At 46.5% G+C, this 17,139-nt stretch overlaps 1 non-coding gene across 1 annotated transcript; it reads right to left on the bottom strand.

The window, feature by feature from the left end:
* Positions 1 to 14,787: 14,787 nt before the first annotated feature.
* On the bottom strand, positions 14,788 to 14,894 carry LOC131186898 (U6 spliceosomal RNA). Its single transcript, XR_009152433.1, has one exon. It is a non-coding gene; the product is annotated as a U6 spliceosomal RNA (small nuclear RNA).
* Positions 14,895 to 17,139: the final 2,245 nt, after the last annotated feature.

Here is a 17,139-nt window from a genome sequence, read left to right as displayed (position 1 = left end):
TATTTGATTATACATGTAATTACAGCAGCAAGATTGTTTTTGTGCAAAATTGGAAAGCAGAGAAAATACCCCTGGAAGGAGAAATTCTTAGAAAAATTTTAAACTGTGCAGAAATGAACAGATTAACTTTGATGATTAAAGAAAGAGAGGATTCAGAATATTTTAAGATATGGGATAAATTTTACCATTGGTTAGAAGAAAGGTACAGATAAGCAATGGACAATTACGTAAGAAAGTGATAATGTATTTGTGAAAAATGGTAATAGTTTAAATTGAAGTGAAGAAAGAAGAAACAACAAAAGAAGGAGTCAGGAAGAAAACACCGGAAGAAATTACTGATGTTTTTAAATGTATGTTTGTTTATAAAATAAAAAACTTTTTTTAAAAAAGAAAAAAGCAGATAAAACTGAAATTATAAACTCTAGTAGAAGAAATTGAAGATATTTTCCCCAATTTTCTTTACAAACCGTAAGAAACATAAAGACAATACCATCATCTATATTTCATTAGGATTTGATATGTTACTCAACAGTGCAGTCCAAATTAACAGGACTAAAAACTCAACTTCAAACCAAGCTGTAATAATAATGCATGCCCAGAGCATGCAAATAAAAATGTCAATCTCTGATATAATTTCCTGTTGATTTAATTTCTTGTGGCAATGCAACAATACTATTTTTCAAAGCAAAATCCTGCTGATTTATAAAGACAAGCGATGAGTATTTTAACAATTATACCAAAGGATATAAGAGGATGTTCATAGGTCGGGGCTGAACTGTGGGGGTCCTTAGTGCTCTCTGAGCTTGGTGGTTTTCCGGCACACATTTCATGACTCCAGCTAGAAAGGTTTCAGGAAATTTAGGAACGGATCCTTGGCCATGCTTCCTTCGCCCCCAGCCACCCACTTACAGCTAGCTTTCTTCCTCCGCTGGGCCTCTTCCAGCCATTCTCCATGGCCAACGGGCCATGAATAGGGCCGGAATAGCTCAGGCTGTTAGAGCCTGTTATTAGAACACAGTAGCCTGCAATTACTGCAGGTTCGAGCCCGGCCCAAGGTTGACTCAGCCCTCCATCCTTTATAAGGTAGGTAAAATGAGGACCCAGATTGTTGGAGGGGCAATAAGTTGACTTTGTAAAAATATACAAATAGAATGAGACTATTGCCTTATACACTGTAAGCCGCCCTGAGTCTTCGGAGAAGGGCGGGATATAAATGTAATAAAAAAAAAAAATGGCCCTCCGCTCCTGGCCTTGCCCATTTACCCAAGCACTATTTGACCCAGGCAAGGCTGGCGCTGCTTCTGCACTTGCAGGGGGAGCTGGTGGGGGCACAGCAGGTGAACAGAGGTGGAGCATGCTTGGGGGCAAGTGGTTGCTCCCCCAAGCCGCACGCCACCTCAGCTCACCTACCTGCCTCTGGTCTTGCCTTTTTCCTGCATGCCCTCCCAGCCACACACACACACACACCGCAATGCCAGAAGCAGCGCCAGCCTTACTTCTTTTTTTTTTTACATTTATACCCCGCCCTTCTCCGAAGACTCAGGGCGGCTTACAGTGTGTAAGGCAATAGTCTCATTCTATTTGTATATTTACAAAGTCAACTTATTGGCCCCCCACAACAATCTGGGTCCTCATTTTACCTACCTTATAAAGGATGGGAGGCTGAGTCAACCTTGGACCTGGTGGGACTAGAACCTGCAGTAATTGCAGGCAGCTGTGTTTTAATAACAGGCTTCTTACCAGCCTGAGCTACCACGGCCCCTCTTCTTCTCCCCTCTTTTGTTGGAGCGGACTGAGTTGTGAGCCAAACTGCCTTTATGAAGCCCCCTTGAGGCACCACTCCCTCTCTTCCTAATGCCCTTCAACACAATCTCACCTGTCTGACATCCCCCCCCCCCAGTGGCTGCTACTCCTCCTCCCTCCGGTCCTGGTGACAGATCTGCAAGGCCCCAAAACTTGCAGAGCAGCCTCAATACTTTTTAAAAAAATCTTGCATCTTCCACTGTCCACACAGCGCCATTGCCTCTGCTTGCCACCTGATTGGCTGGTGGCTATTTGTCCCGTGCAGCCAAAGGTGTTTGGGTAAATGGGCAGGGCCTGGAGCGGAGGGCCATTGGTCCATTGGCCATGGAGAATGGCCGGGAGAGGGCCAGCGGAGGAGGAAAGCTAACTGTAAGTGGGTGAGGTGGTGGCTGAGGGTGAAGGAAGCAAGGCAAAGGGTCTGTGCCAAAATGTCCCATTCTGAAGTAGGGAACATCAATCAGTATTGCAAGAAAATAACCAAGCTCAGAAGGAAGGAAGGAAGGTTACAGTGAAAGGTGGTCACACCAACTGAGTTGGTGGGCTTTCTGGATAATTGACTGCTAAGCAGCTCTCGTGAGAAATGGGACCAATGAATTTGGCCAAAGGATTGGAAAAGCAACTGAATTCTGTGGAAATTGAAGCAGACTGAGGAAGTAGATGTGAAGAAACTCTTTACTGAAAATCAGGAAGAACCTTGAAGAGCTCATGGCCACGTTAAAGAAGGCAGACCTTTCCCACGGCTTACCTGAAATGAACTTATGAGCATGGTGGCGCAGTGGTTAGAATGCAGTACTGCAGGTTAGTTCTGCTGACTGCCGGCTGACTGCAATTTGGCAGATTGAATCTCACTAGGCTCAAGGTTGACTCAGCCTTCTGTCCTTCCGAGATTGGTAAAATGAGTACCCAAAATTGTTGGGGGCCAGATGCAGACTCTGTAAAGAGAGGGCTGTAAAGCACTACAAAAGCAGTATATAAGTCTAACTGCTCTTGCTATTCACATGCAGTTGCAAGGAAGAATTTTCTGGGGACTATGTAGTTTGAGGAGAAGCACAGATTTCAACAGCTGGAAGGATCTTGGAGAAGATCTAGTCCAGTGCAGAGATCTACTGCTACAATATCCCCAACTAAAGGCCATGTTGTCTCCAATTAAACATCAGCAAAGGACTCATTGCACTCAAATGTTTTTCCTGATGTCCAAATTCCTTCTTGTCTCTTGTCATATCTTGGCCCCATTAAGTCTGCTATCCTGGAGCCGTTTTGTTTTCCGCCCAGAAAAGGCTTCCCTGCAGTGGTGGGATTCAAGTAAGTTAACAACCAGTTCTCTGCCTTAATGATTTCTTCTAACAACTGGTTTGCCAAACTGCTCAGAAAGTTAACAACCGGTTCTCCCGAAGTGGTGCGAACTGGCTGAATCCCACCACTGCTTCCCTGGTGTAGTGGGAAGAAGAGGACAGGAAAGGAGAGAAAGGGAGAAAAGGAAAAGTTCTGGTGCGAAAATTGGGGGAGAAAAGAGAGAGAGGAAGAAGGGCTTACCAGGACATCTGGCCCCCACCTGACCACGTGACTCATCAGTTGAGAGGGGACAGCACAAAGGGAAGAGGTTGAGGAAAAAAAAATGGGAGTGGGGGAGAGAAGAAGGACAATGAGTCAGGAGACAGTAGAGGCAAGCGGATCCAGGTGAGAGAATGAGCCAGTGACCAGAGGGGGAACCAGACATGGCAGAGGCGAGCTGAACCAGGTGAATGGTCAAGCCAGTAATGAGAGAGGGGTGCCAGATGTACCAAGAGACAGCAGAGGCAAGATGACCCATGTGAGTAGGTGAGCCAGTGACAAGAGGGGCACCAGTGGACAGTGGAGGTGACCTGAGCTGGGCAAGAGATCTGATATCCAGAACGACAGACATTGAGACACCCGGTAAGTGACTATGTTGAAGGGAAGAGCCTGGGTACCTGTAGCTGGGATAGAGTAGATGTAGATAGAGTAGAGTAGTAGATAGATAGATAGAGTAGTAGATGATAGATAGAGTAGAGTAGTAGATGTAGATAGAGTAGAGTAGAGTAGATAGATGGATAGATAGATAGGTAGATGGATAGATAGATAGATAGATAGATAGATAGATAGATAGATAGATAGATAGATAGATAGATAGATAGATAGATAGATAAATGTAGCTGGGATAGAGGAATCCGGACTCTAGTCACCCTTCCAGAGGTGGCACCACACTGGAATCTGAGGGAAAGAAATGGGCTGCTGGGAAGATCTCCTGGGACCCAACTTTGAAGACTTCTTCTCTCTTCTCTCTGGCCTTGCAGGAGCTTCTGAGACAGAAGAAGTGAGAGGCATTCTGGGGGACGCTGTCACTTTCGAATTGAGGAAACCTCCACCGTATCAAAAGATTTACTGGAGTAAACGTATCGGCAACAACTCCATAAATATTACTGTGGTGAATAATGGGGGACCATGTCGCCTCCAGGGCTCCCACCCAGCCTATGAAAAGCGATTGAGGGTCTCTGAGGACTGCCAAGAGCTACATCTCAGCCATCTAGAGAAAGAGGACGCTGGCAGATACATGGCAGAAATTGTTCGACAAAACACAATCGCGAAGGAGTCCTTTGATCTGTGGGTGTTTAGTAAGTATCCCAGCCATGGCAGCAAATTCCTGGCCTCCCTCCTGTGGAGAGGTGGGGGGCTTTTCTTTTGAAGGGTGATCTTTAGGTGTCCTGTTTCTGCAGAGATGCAGCATCTGGATGGAGACCAGAGATCCTCACCTGCTGCTCCCTCCTTTCGAACCTCAGTTCCAGAACACTGTCCATCAGATGTTTGGGCAGAGTTTTGTTCCTTTTAACAATGTAAATTAGTTCAAAATGTTCTGATCAGGCCTAGCCTTGCTCACATTTGAACCCCTGGCCAAGCACCCATCATTTTCCTCCCCATTCCACCAGCAGCTTCAGATTTGCATTTGTATGTTGGGTTAGAAGTGGAGCTCAAACTGTGTCCTACAAACTTATCCTCCCTGGAAAACTTTTCCTCCCTGGGCCTGGAGGGGCCAGGCCCAGCTCCCTCCATAAATATAAGCTTGACTGGGCCAGGCCAGGTTCCTGGGTGGGGTGTTAGGAAGAAAGACAGGCAGCTTTGCTTTGAAGTTGGAATCTCCAGAGAGGCAGTTTAGCATCTTCTCCTTGGATCTGGTGGAAGCGGCTTGACTCACAAACTGTTTAGGGAAGAGTTAAGGGGGCCTTGAAGGGTGAGCCTGGAGATTCATCCTGTTGCCCTGAATTTATAGTTTGGTACAACAGAATACAAGAGTTGGAAAGGATCTTGGAGGTCTTCTAGACCAGGGGTCTCCAACCTTGGTCCCTTTAAGACTTGTGGACTTCAACTCCCAGAGTTTCTCAGCCAGCTTTGCTGGCTGAGGGACTCTGGGAGTTGAAGTCCACAAGACTTAAAGGGACCAAGGTTGGGGACCCCTGTTCTAGACCAACCTCTGCTCAAGCAGGAGATCATTCCAGACAAGTGGCTGTCCAGTCTCTTCTTGAAAGCCTCCAGTGATGGAACACCCACAACATTTGGAGGCAAGTCTGATTAATTGTTCTAACTCGCAGGAAATTAATTTTTATTTCTAGGTTGGAGCTCTCTTTGATATATTTGCATCTGTTATTTCTTATCTTGTCTTCTTGTGCTTTGACCCTGTCTTCTCTGTGGCAGGCCCTCAAATATTAGAAGAACGTATTTGTCCTTCTTTTCACTGGATTAGACATATCCAATCCTTGCAACTGTTCATTGCATGTTTTAGCCTATTTTAAAGAGGGCTTGGAGAAAGGCAGAGGAGGAGGGCCTCTCCCTTTTCAATGAGTGTCATAAGAGACGCAAGATTGTTGTGCAATTGTTATTTATAACAGAAATGGCCAGCGTGTATTTTCCCCTGCTCTAATCTAAGCAAAACCATTCCTTGACCCATGCTCTTTGCTGCTTGTCCTTCTTCCTTGGTCTTCCTGTAATTGTCTGGTCTTTCACAAACGCTGTTTCTGCATCTCCTGCTCAGGACAGTTGCAGGACTGCCATCTGAGAGTGACCTGCATTCCCGATGCAACTGGAAAGGGAGCTTGGCAGCTGAATTGCTCTCAAGAGACCTGGGAAGATGAGGTGAAATTCAGATGGACCTCATCTGAGAAGATCACGCATTCCACTCTCGGGAGTTCTGTGATGGAGCTCACCTCCAAAGACCTTGATCTAAAGGCCACCTGCATAGCAGAAAACTGGATGAGCACAGCATCCAGGACGGTCACAGTAAAGGAAGTTTGTGCTGGTAAGTTTTTCTCTGCATGAAAAAGACTGGTGAGTCCACAGGAGCCCATGTCCTCCCATGACAGGACAGGAGCCTAGTGGGTTCCGTGGGCAACAAGATGACCACTGAGTTGGACTATTTCCATTGCTCCATGAATTTAGCCACTCATGGTCCAAACTGGTATTTCATGTCCACAGCAGGAGCCCACTGAAGGCTTCCTGAATCTGCAAATTATCCCTTTTTTAAAAAATTTGAATTTATATCCCACCCTTCTCCGAAGACTCAGGGCGGCTTACACTATATCAAGCAATATTCATCCATTTGTATATTATATACAAAGTCAACTTTTATTGCCCCCAACAATCTGGGTCCTCATTTTACCTACCTTATAAAGGATGGAAGGCTGAGTCAACCTGGGGCCTGGTGGGGCTTGAACCTGCAGTAATTGCAAGCAGCTGTGTTAATAACAGACAGACTTAGTCCGTTGAGCCACCAGAGGCCCCTATGCTTTTCCTTTGCTTTTCTCCCAGAGATTCTTATATTTCCTCTTGCTTTATCTGTTTAATTTCTGTCTATGTTCCAAGTTCTCTTTCCTGAGTTGATTATTGCAGGGGTCTCCAACCTTGGTCCCTTTAAGACTTGTGGACTTCAGCTTTGCTGGCTGAGGGACTCTGGGAGTTGAAGTCCACAAGTCTTAAAGGGACCAAGGTTTGGAAACCCCTGGATTATTGTGTTTCCTTGGATTCACGTATTGGGCTCTTTGTCTTTTGAACAAAAAGAAAAACCTTTTAGGATCCCTTTCACTTTCACACACTCCCCCTCTCAAAGGGGTATCTTCCCATTCAGATTCTGCCCTGAACTCCATTCTGTACACCCCTCCCTCCCTAGTATCGGTTTTGCAATCTTCATTCAATGAGACAATAGGAAAAAAAGGGAGTTTGAACCTCCGGATCAGTCTCTGCTCCACAATTGCTCCTCCAAGGCCAAATCCCCTCTTACTTTCTGGACACCTCCCTCACCGCTCAGTTGAGCTGGCAGCCGGGACAGGGGCAGCTGAAATTTGGGGCTGAAAAGAGGCCACACGTGTTCAACCAGCTTCTCTACCCTAGATTTTTAGAAAATGTTTGTTGCCTTAGACACAACCAGTGGTTTTGGGCTAAATAGAGCCCTTATTTGACAGCAGGTGAGGACAGGATCAAACTCAACACAGCACCCACTCTAGAGGGTGCCCTGGTGTTCTCAGCAGTCACAAAGCGAAAAATGTGAGTCCAACTTGTGACATGACTCTTTGTGGAATCAAATGTTGGACCCCCAAACTCCATAATCAAAGTGTCAAGGTTCCAATGAATGAGCCCAAGCAAATCAGGACTCTGTGGCTTCTAGCTTCCTCCAAGAGGATCTTTATTGGGCACATCATATTGGAACACTTAGTGAAAGCCAACTCTGAATATTTCACACGGTTACAGCATAATTAAAATAGGAAATGACCTCAGTTGTCAATTATCCCATTGGCCAATTAGATCAATTGATGGGCTTCTCTAGCACTCATCTTCGGCCCCATCCATTACCTAAGGAGATGACCTTAGTTCCCACAGGAAGGTTCTATGTCAGGGATGTCCAAACGTGGCCCTTTGAAGAGTGGTGGACTTCAACTCCCAGAATTCCCCAGCCAGCAACTTGCTCATATTTATAGCTCATGCTGGCTGGGGAATTCTGGGAGTTGAAGTCCACCACTCTTCAAGGGGCCAAGTTTGGACACCCCTGTTCTATGTTGTGTCTAGCACAGGGGTCTCCAACCTTGGTCCCTTTAAGACTTGTGGACTTCAACTCCCAGAGTCCCTCAGCCAGCAAAGCTGGAACTCCCACGTAGGACATTAGGATACCTCTTGCTACTCTATGAAGGAAAGGCCATTGCCCAGAGAGCCCCACCTTGTCCTCTGGCCTTTTGTCCATTTTGTCCTTTCTCAGGAAAAGTTATCCTGGAATTTGGGGATCAGAAATGGGATGGTTGGAAGGTCTCTTGTGATCGAGTCTTGAAGGTTTCTTTACTCTTCTCTCTGGCCTGGCAGACATTTCTGTAACGGAAGAAGTGAATGGCGTTCAGGGGGAGTCTGCCATTTTCAAAGTGAAGGCCTGCCCACCATATAAAAGGATTTTCTGGAACAAGATGGAGGAGGGACCCCCCAGGGGTACACCATTCAGTATTGCTGAAGTGAACTTCACAGGGACATGTCACCTCCAGGTCACTCATTCCCACTTTCAAAAGAGTCTGAATGCCTCCAAGGACTGCAGAGAATTGCACCTCAGCCACCCGGAGCCAAAGGATTCTGGCACATACATGGCAACAATTCTTCTACAAAATGAAAAAATAGTGAATGAATTCTTTCATCTGCAAGTGTTTAGTAAGTATCCCAGCCACGGCAGAAAATCCTGGGCTGCCTCCTTTGCCCAGGGTGATGTAGGGAGATGGGGGCTTTTTGTTGGGGGGGGGGGCTTTGGGTGTCCAGTTTCAAAGAGTTGCAGCTTCTAGATGGAACTCACCTGCTGCTCCCTCGTTTTTTAACCTCTGCTTAAGCTTGATCTGTCCATCAGGTGTTTGGGCAGAGTTTTGTCCATTTTAGCAATGCAAATTGGTTGAAGATGCTATGATCAGGTCTAGCTTAGCTTACATTTGAACACACACACACACACACACAGAGTCAGGTATGCCTCCTTTCAATATTCAAGAAAGAAAAACCCCAACTCCATTGTTTGTAGAGAAAGGTACATTTACCGAGTATGAACTGAATGCAACAAAGTGAAAGCAAGCTCTGAGGTAATAGGCGTGTATCACACAGAGAAGACCAAGCATCAAGCCCTCCCCTCCTGCAGTCCAGTCAGTCTTGTCCAAACCACGTTCCTCCCAGGTGGCACATGAGGTGCATCGTCAGATGGTTACATCCCTCCGGTATGCCCGGACCGCACCCCATTCCCTTTAAGTTTCGTTTATTTATTTATTTATTTATTTATTTATTTATTTATTTATTTATTTATTTATTTATTTATCAAACTTCTATACCGCCCTTCTCCCGAAGGACTCAGGGCGGTGTACAGCCTTCATTTAAAACAATTAATATACATATTAAAATAACAATTAAAAAACTTATTCAATAAAAGGCCAAATTAAAACCGTCGATTGACCATAAAAATACCCAATAAAATTACCATTAAAAGTTTAAAATTTAAATTTAAAATTTAAAAATCAGGCCAGTCCCGCTTGTATAAATAAATAAGTTTTCAGTTCCCGGCGGAAGGTCCGAAGGTCAGGCAATTGGCGTAAACCGGGAGGAAGTTCATTCCAGAGAGTAGGTGCTCCCACAGAGAAGGACCTTCCCCTGGGGTCGCCAGCCGACACTGCTTGGCGGACGGCACCCTGAGAAGACCCTCTCTGTGAGAGCGTACGGGTCGGTGGGAGGCATGTGGAAACAGCAGGCGGTCCCGTAAGTACCCGGGCCCTAAGCCATGGAGCGCTTTGAAGGTGGTAACCAAAACCTTGAAGCGCACCCGGAAGACCACAGGTAGCCAGTGCAGACTGCGCAGGAGTGGTGTTACCCGGGAGCAACGCGGTGCTCCCTCAATCACCCGCGCAGCTGCATTCTGGACTAACTGGAGTCTCCGGGTACACTTCAGGGGTAGCCCCATGTAGAGAGCATTGCAATAATCCAGTCGAGAAGTGACGAGAGCGTGAGTGACCGTGCATAAGGCCGTGTTTGTGAGACAAGTTTCGTTTTTCCTTCAGCATGCAGTCTCTTCCCCACCCCTATCACTATGACAGCCGGCCGTAGCAAGCTAGACCTAAATCAGAGATATAGTACCCACCACAACAGAACAGCAGTAAACCAATTAACCCTGAGCAATAAAGCAATAAACTGGAACGAGCTGAGGCTGACACACACACACACACACACACACACACACACACACACACCACAAATGCCACCATTTTCCTCCCTGTTCCACCTTGCCCACCACCTTAAATCCCAGGAGCTCTGGCACAGCTCAGGACTTGCATTTCTACGATGGGTCAGGAGTAGAGCTCAAACTGTTTTCTCTGAACTCTTCCCCACTGGAGGGGGACCGGTAGATGTCCAACACAGCTCGCTCTAGACTCCCCTCTCCATGGGGCAGAGGCTGGACTGGGCCTGGCCAAGTGTCAGGGTTCCAAGCCACAGACCCAACGAAACCAGAACTCTGAGGCCTGGAGTTTCCTCAGAGTAATGCCATATTGGCACAGCTGGTGAAAACCTGACTCTGAAGGACCCGGGGTTCTCCCTACCCAGATCAAACCCCAAAGCTCTTGCCCCCAGGTCACACATCCAACACATGGTCCAATCAGATCACAGTCCTCCTCCAGCTGTCTTTGGTCCACGCCTTCCAAGCACCTGGTGGGGACGTCCTTGGCTCCCACGGGAAAGAATGTTATTTTGGCTACACTTCCCCCACCCCAGCTATCTCTGTCTCCCCCTTCACGTTCCCACAGCAGCAACCGGCCTTCCTGTGGCAGCACTGAAGATTCCCAAAATGGTTTCAGGGCTGACACCCAGTGGGTTCCTGAATGGGCTGTCAGCTGGAATCTCCAGCCAGTCAATTCAGGATCTGTTGGGACTGGCTGGAGCCACAAGGGGCTCTCCAGGGCCCTTGAGGGGTGAAACATGAGGCTTATCCTCTTGCCCTCAATCCCTGGTTTGGTATAAAGAGGCCTTGGTGGAAGGCAGAGGGAGGAAATTGTTGTGGGAATTAGTGACAGATATTTTCTCTGCTCTAATCAATGCAAAAATGTTAATTGAGAGCCATCTGTTGATTATTTTTCTTCCTCCTTGGCCTTCGTGTGATTTTTGTCTTTCACAAATGGTGTCTTTCTATTTCCTGCTCAGGACGTTTGCAGGACTCTCAGCTGAGAGTGATCTGCATTCCTGATGAGAGTGAAAATATAGCTTGGCAACTGCACTGCTCTAGAGAGACCTGGGAAGATGACACGGAATTCCGCTGGATCTCAGATGTCCAGAGCACTGAACCCTCCCCTGGGAGTTCTACAATCAACTTCATCTCCCAAAACGTTGATCTCAGTGTTACCTGCATAGCAAAAAACCCATCTGGCGAGGCAACGAAGACAGTTTCCTTAAATCAAGTTTGTGCTGGTAAGTTTTTGACTCCTTGAAAGAGACCTTAGGGCAGAAGCTGAAGCAGAAGGTAGAGAGATGGTAGAAGGTAAGGAAGACATTCCCACTGCTATTATACATACAAATTTATTCTGTTATTGCTATTGTAGCAGCACTTGTGAAGCCGCTTCAGTTCTCTCCAGTGGGCAGCTCAGTTGCATCTGATGAGTTCTTATAAAATTCATTTTACAAGCCTTGATTCAGAAATGGGTTGATGGTCCGATTGCGCAAATGTCCTGCCCAACTTTTGATACTGCTTCTTCTTGATTCATTGCAATAGTTTGTCATAAGGTAATGGTTCTCAACCTTTATAGTGCTGTGACCCCTTTAATACAATTCCCCATGATGTGGTGACCTCTTTAATACAATTCCCCATGAAGTGGCAACCCCAACCGTAAAATTATTTTCGTTTTGAATTTGTTGCGCCTGAAGCCGTCTTGGCTAGCGATCTGAACTGCTTGCGATTGCCTTGAGGACGGAGGCATTAAAGCGGAGACTCCTCCCCTGTTAAGTTTATTGCGCCTAAAGCCAGATTAGGCTAGCGATTGGGAGTGATTGCAGCTGGCTTGAGAGGGAGACATCAGAGCAAAGATCTCTTTTTTAATTCATTGTGCCTGAAGCCGAATTCGGCTAGCGATTTGAAGAGCCTGCAGCTGGCTTGTGGAGTCAGCCATTGGAGCGCGATTCTTCGACTTGCAAGTATACTTCCCATATTTCCGATGGTCTTAGGCGACCCCTGGCAAATCATCATTCGACCCCCAATGGGGTCCCGACCCACAGGTTGAGAACCGCTGTCATAAGGTCTTGCCTCAGCTATTCCCTCAAGGAAGTAGAACTCTTGAAACAACTTTTATTGAGTGATAGGGATAGCAGGGAGAAGAGGCAGGATCTGAACTTCCTGCACAGAAACATTAGGTTAAAAGTCACTCTTCACAACCCCTCCCAACTATCTGGTGCAGTGCAAACCAATCCCAAGGTGTGAAAGATGTTGTGGGGACTCCGAGCTGAGAAGGTGATAAGGAGTTGTTCTTAAGCACAGCAATCTCGTTCCTCCAGAGCTGAGATGAAACTGATGGCCCCAGGCTCATCCCTCCCCCCTCCCTGCCCCAGGAAGATACATCAAAGAGAAAGAGGTCCAAAGTAAAAGATGTGTCACAGAACGTCCTCCCCAAGCGCCCCTCTTCCCTCCAGAAAGGCAGTGTCCCAACAGGGATCTATGGGGACCAGACAAATGTATTGTAGTAAAGAATAGCGAGGACTCTTTTGCCCCCCCCCTATAAAACTGGGTGCCAAATCTCAGGGTGGTATGTGAGACTTAAGGGGGTCTTAAGGTCTGGATGGGATGGACCAGGCTCAGGCTCAGTCCTAGCCACCAGACTTGAAATCCTGGGTTTAGAAAATGTAGAACTTCGCCGCCTTCGACATGACCTGAATTTAACTCATAGAATCATCTGTTACAATGTCCTTCCTGTTGAAGACTACTTCAGCTTCAACTACAACAATACACGAGCACACAATAGATTTAAGCTTAATGTGAACCGCTCCAATCTTGATTGCAGAAAATATGACTTCAGTAACAGAGTTGTTAATGCCTGGAATGCACTACCTGACTCTGTGGTCTCTTCCCAAAATCCCCAAAGGTTTAACCAAAGACTATCTACTGTTGACCTCACCCCATTCCTAAGAGGTCTGTAAGGGGCGTGCATAAGAGCACCAGCGTGCCTACCGTTCCTGTCACAATGTCCCCTTTGATTGTATCTAATTCATATAGTTATTTCATACTTATATATATGATTATATATCGTATAGTTATATCTTGCTTATGCTTATATATACTGTTGTGACAAATAAAATAAATAAATAAAAGTAAAATAAAGTCTGAGTGACAGTGGATTCAGGGATCTTGTTTCCAGGCTTCTCCCAAATGTAGCTCTTCATGGGGTCACACTTCCCTAACCTCTGTGCAATTCAGGGATCCTTATGGACTCTTGGCTTGTGTTCAGCTGTGCCCAGGAGGGCTTGGCATACATCCAACTCATGTGACAATCATACTAATTCCTGCCACTGTCACACATGCTGATCCACCTTGTGTTGGGACCAGCCTTTGCAAGAGCTTCAGCTGATCCACTGGCGGTCAGCACAGGCAATTGTGTGTGCAGCTTGACGCACCCTGGTAACACCTGCTCTGGTTGCTTTTTATTTTTTTTCATAAAAAAGTTTCATTTTTACATTCATATCCAACAACTCATCCCATGTACAGTCATACAATTAGTCGGGCTTGCCCAGTCACCACTCCCTCCTTTTAACTCTCTTCCCTCTTCTACCTTCTTCTACTTTCCAGACCTTCCTCCCCTTCTCTTATCTACATCCTCTCCTCCCTCCGCCCTACATCTTCTTTCTCCCTCTTCTACCCCTTTTCCTTTCTCTTCTCCCTCTTCTACCCCTCTTCTCCTCTTTCCTACCTCCTACTCTCTCCTCTTTTCTCCCTCCCCACCGTTCTAAAATGGTAGCTGGGCAGACCCAACCCTGCATTAATTATATTTATACATCTTCAATAATCCCTGTACATTAACCATCACTCCATCCTCTACCCTCATCCCCCCCAGTTCCCCTCCCCCTTATCCCCACCCCCCACCCCCACCCCCGACTTCCCAGAACAAAATGCAGGGTGTAAGGTTCACTTATTAATATGTCTAAGCTCATAACGGCCAATCAAGAGACTTAAACAGAGGCTTGAGTAAAATAGCATTTAATCCCGATCAGGTTCAAATGGATAGCCGTTCCAAACACATAGATGATACATACATACATGCAAGGAAGGAACTACAAAGTCATGAGAGAAAGCAATATCCTCTTATACCCAAAAGGTCATAAATCCTCAACTCTGGCACCTGCGTATTCTGGAATCTGGTTTGTATATTCCCATAGTAAAAGTCAGTGAATGTAATCTAACTCCAGATTTACATCCTTCTGCATTGTTTATCTTCCTCCTTTGTATTCTAAATTAGCCATTTTGTCCCCTGGAGGATGACACACACGTTCTCAGCCAGAGTGGGGTGGGGAGAGATCAAATGATGGGTGACAATTGCCAGACATTTTCGAGATGAGATCTCAGTAACAATTCAGGAATTTACTCAATGTGACCTCAACACTCCAGGACGCCAGCTTGTCTGTCTTACAGCTTCAAAGGCACAATACATATATCAGTGTGGCATGTTTGTCCTATGTCAGTGCCACAGGAAACATATATTTACATCATGCAGGTATATCTCTTCCCTTACATTCCTAATTCTAGTATTTCAGTATATATGCTCCCTTCAAGGGTATCAAAACTAACAATCATAACCCAAAATAAATCTTAAATTATAATCTCTAGTCACTCCACACATAATCACACTCTCAATTCCCCTCTCTTTCAAAGATATATCTAATACAAAATATTTCCTAAATTTACTCATATGCTATTCGATATTTTTTTATCTGATACTTATTTTGAATATAAAAAATATGGAATGCTTCACGCATTTGCGTGTCATCCTTGCGCAGGGGCCATGCTAATCTTCTCTGTATCGTTCCAATTTTAGTATATGTGCTGCCGAAGCGAGCACACCTGCTCTGGTTGCTTGATGGAGTCTGGGTGGGTGTCAAGAATGACTTGCACTTCCACCTATATTCTTGCTTTGCTTGCAGCTTGACAAAGAAAAGGGAGGGGGTGGAATGGAATGCAAGGGTGGGGGAATAGCATCCAAGTATCACCAGTTCCCATGAGACACTGCTCCCACCTCAAGGACACCCCAGACAGATGTCCCAGTGTAGCTGGCTGGTTCCCATAACAAAATGCACAGGAGTGATTGGTGGATGTAAAGGTGGCCTGTGGGGAGTTTCTTTTTCTGGATATGCCAACTGGACATTAAACCAGATCTTCAAGTAGCAGCCCACTTGGATCCCCCCCCCCATTTGGAGGTTGGCAGTTTCAAGATGTTGGCAACCAACAAAGAAATGGAAGTGGGGGAGGAGACTCCTCTCAAGAGACCCCAGTGGTGGCCAAGCCGAAGCTAGGATGCAAGCAGCTGGAGCACGCCCCAAACAGAGGGCTGAGAAGCTGGAGCAAGAGCTCAAGAGAGTGATGGAAGGACCCTACTTGGGCTCACTGTTAGTGAGTCCTAACAGAAGCAGAGGATCAAGCAATCCCCCCTGAAGTCACAGTGATCTGGGGGAGCAAGTGGGAGGCTGGGCGAGCAGCCAAGTGGGATGACCCAACCAAGTGGAAGTTCTGAAGAACTTCCTTGGAGACGGATGAATGGTCCCAGAGACATAAAGATGACCTGTTGATAAAGGATGGCTTGGCATGGAAGGGGAGTAAAATCTACATCCCACCCAGCCAGAGTGATATGTCCCATTCCAGGTGCTGCTTACCTGCCTGGGCATAGTGGTTCTTCTGCTGCAAATGTGGACAAGCATGTCCGTTCTCTGGGACCTCCTGAAAGGATTAACAGAGGCTGTTACTTTTTTTCAGGACAGACTGAGAACACTTCAAGGCTGTCTCTCTGGACCCTGCTGTGCCTTAGCAAAGTAGGAAGTCTTCTCCTTCTTGGCTGTTTAGGGTTTCTTCTAGTGGTGAAATCTAAGAAAGGTACCATTTTAAAGAAACCCTCCTGAGAAAACCAACTTTTCCTTTTCCCTCCTCCCTGTCTCCCCTTACCTCACCTCTCTTCCTTTCCTTTCCTTTCCTTTCCTTTCCTTTCCTTTCCTTTCCTTTCTTTTCTTTTCTTTTCTTTTCTTTTCTTTTCTTTTCCTTTCCTTTCCTTTCCTTTCCTCTATCTTCCTTTCCCTTCCTTTTCTTTCTCTTCCCTTCCCCTTCCCCTTCCCCTTCCCCTTCCCCTTCCCCTTCCCCTTCCTCTTCCTCTTCCTTTCTCTCTCATCCTGACAGTGACAGGTCAGAAGCATTCCTATGTGAGCATGTTGACCTACCTGTCTCCAACCTACTCTACATGATGTCCCCTTTGACCTCTACCTTCTGGCCCATCCTGTCTACTAAAGCTCAACCCTCTACTTTGTGTTCTACTTAGCAGCTGGAGGAAGGAAGATGCCGGTCCGATTCTTGCCAGCCTCCCAGAGGAGACCACCACCACCTGCAAGACCTAGAACCCGTAGCCATCCCAGCTCCATGTCAAACCCAACGGATGGATGTGACTGATGAGCCTTCACTTCAGATGTCCGTGGTCTTCTTTGATGGCTTTCAAAAGAATTCTTTGGGACAAGGGCACTTCCATGGGCAACTCACTGAAGTTGATTACCAATTTGGCCTTTGGGGGGAGGGTTCAAAAGGTGGCCACAGGGCTGGTCCATGTCCCTCTCTGTGGCCACTTCCTTCTTTCCTTTCTCACATCCCAATTGCCCCAGAAACTGCTTTGGCTGCTGCCTCATCTGCCCCCCCCCATCACAAATAAAACCCACTTTTGTTGTTTGTTTATTTCTTTGTTTAATATTCAGGAGCATTCCCTGTTCTTTTCACCCCCACTCCCCTGTGAGGGAGGCTGAGAGAGCTTCCACAGCTAAAAATCATGCTGGGGTCTCAGGGAGCCTTGCCTATTCTCCCTTTGAGGGGGCTGCTACCCTGGTTTTCCTCCCCTCCATTCACAGTCTCACCCCCGACTCCTTATTTTCAAACCCACCCTTTATTTCAATGCAGTCATGGGGCCGCCCACTCTCTTCTTCATTTCTACAGGGGGCCTCAGCTCTTCAGGGACCTCCTTCCTTCCCTGGCTCCGTCCGGCTGAATTTCCCAGGTGGGAATGGCTGGGGGTCCCTGGATTGATCCAAGAGGTGGCAAAACACTTCTGACAAATAAGT

This window comes from Ahaetulla prasina, chromosome 17, assembly GCF_028640845.1.
Source record: "Ahaetulla prasina isolate Xishuangbanna chromosome 17, ASM2864084v1, whole genome shotgun sequence".
In the NCBI taxonomy this organism is placed as follows: domain Eukaryota; kingdom Metazoa; phylum Chordata; class Lepidosauria; order Squamata; family Colubridae; genus Ahaetulla; species Ahaetulla prasina.
This window is presented reverse-complemented; position numbering and strand designations above follow the sequence as displayed.